Consider the following 2,357-nt stretch of genomic DNA (forward strand, 5'->3'; position numbering starts at 1 on the left):
GGCGGGGAGCACACGCATCCACAAGGGGTGGAGATGCGGGCAGCCGAAGAAGAGATGGCATATTTTTTGGTACACACCAGGGCAGAAGGGGCAATCGGAGACACCCAATGCGATGAAGGCACGGGTACGGGTATTCTGGTGACGCATGATCGAGACTATGATCTTGACCTTCATGGAGCAAAATCACCGCTGCTGACCAGTTCGCAACTGGTGTCCCCTGCCTGCCTGCATGCTTCCATGGTGTCCCCTGCCTGTGCCTGACTGCATGCTTCCATCTCCTGTCCACGAACCTCGTGCTATCTCTGACCCTCTGATGGTTATGATTTTATTTCATCTTTGTCGATTGGGGCAAAGCTCACAGTAGATTCTCACATTTCAGTAAATACCATGGCTGTTCTCAGGATGGACTTGTGGTCGTGGAAGGAGGTCCTCGTATGGTTTGTTTCTTAAAAGTAACTTTAGCAATGATTGGTTTGTAAGTTGCCAATTCGGAGCCATTTGTCTCATGGCTTTGATCAGGCAGATGCTTGGTCTTAGAGGGCTATCATGTTTTCTACCAAGTGCACTGTTAGGTATAGGAAGAAAATGGTCTAAAATCTTTTTTTTTTGCGAATACGCAAATGTTGTGTATCTTTTCATTGATAGAAGAAGAGTGATAGCATGTGATTACACGAGTGGGTGTTGTTGGGTGTTGTACCATTCCACCGTGTAACTTGGCTGTTGTTGCTTTACATATAAAGCGGGACGAAAGTCTATTTCAAGAAAGATTACATACACTCACTTAGTCATGTGTGCTAGAGGCATGGTAGTTAGTTTTGGAGCAAACAGAAAAGAGAGGGGTTGCATCGGACGAGGCGTTTTGGCTCCCAGAGTGAACAGAAAATTCAGCACATTTGAACATCCGACAAGGTCTGTGAAAAAGTTTACTGTTTTGCACTGTTGGAGCTGATTTTGTTTTATTCTGAATGCTACTTAGATGTCTGAATGAGTTAAAACTTGGCACGGATCACGCACTCAAGCATTTTTCACTGCAATCTTTATGAATTTTCTAGTATTTTATTTGAATGTACTGTTCACATGGTGTAGATGAGCTCGGGAACCGAATTGGACATTCGGATTGCATCTCCTAAAACATCAAAGTTAACTCTTAGGAATGATGTTCTTTATCCCAGTGGCGCCAGCCTTGGCCCATAGGCTCGCCTCCTTGATGGTGGTGATGGGTTGAGAGACCAATGTCCAATCGTCGTCGAAGATGCATCCATTGCGGTGTTTCGACAACCACCACGCGGTGAGGATGATGATGGATGCAAGTCCCTTGCAAGCAGAACCTGGCGCTTGGTCGAATGTTGTGGCCCACCATGTCTGAAAGGGTGTGTCACCATGAGGTAGGTCAGTTGGTGCTCTCACCCAACTAAGAACTTCGTGCCATATCTGCCTAGAGAAGGAGCAGCCCGCAAGAAGATGTTGCATCGTCTTTGGCTCTTGGTCGCATAGGGCACAAATGTTGTCGTGAGGGAGGCCATGACGTGCCAAACGGTCTGCCGTCCAGCAACTCTCTTGCATCGCAAGCCACATGAAAAACTTGATGTGGAGCGGCGCCCAGGGTTTCTAGGTAAGTTTCCAGTGTGGGTCTTCACAAGCATCGAGGAAGAGAGCTCAGGTAAGTTTTCAGTGTGAGTCTTCACAAGCATCAAGGAAAAGAGCTTGGTAGCAAGAGTTGACGGAATAGGAAGCCCAGGCCGTCCATTTCCAGTTGAGGCTGTCTGGGAGCCTGATAGCTCCAATGTGGCGCACGCGCCGCCAACGTACTGGACCAAGGCGATCGGCCCAGGGCACCCTGGATATCATGCACCCATGATCGACGGTGAAGAGCCTCGCAGACCATGAGCTTGATCGTTCCTAGACGCCAACGAGCATGGTCTAAAATCTTGACAATGCATAACAAAATCACGCTGCTTGGATGTTCCTTCACGAATTCCATTGGTCAGGTTCCGGCCTCAGTGTTCTGCTATTTAATTTTCTCAACGTGGACGAGGAAAACACAAAACTTCGTGGTTGGTAGGTCGAACCGTGGATCATTTGGTTGTGGAAATGATGGTGCTGTTCATTTTCGTGGAGGCAACAGCTTTGCCCCCATTTCAATAAAATAAAATAAAATAAATCATCCGGGCATTCCCCTTCATATTAATTGGATAACGGAAATACAAAGCACCTACACTCTACAGCCGGGCGTCTCGACCCTCCTCGAACACCCGGGCTGACGGCCCGGTCACTGAACGCTAAAAAAAACAAGACCCAAACAGGCGCCTCAAACATTCGGGCTGACCGATACCCTTCATATCCAAGGGAGGCCCGCG

Source organism: Triticum aestivum, chromosome 1A (genome assembly GCF_018294505.1).
Source record: "Triticum aestivum cultivar Chinese Spring chromosome 1A, IWGSC CS RefSeq v2.1, whole genome shotgun sequence".
NCBI classification, from domain to species: domain Eukaryota; kingdom Viridiplantae; phylum Streptophyta; class Magnoliopsida; order Poales; family Poaceae; genus Triticum; species Triticum aestivum.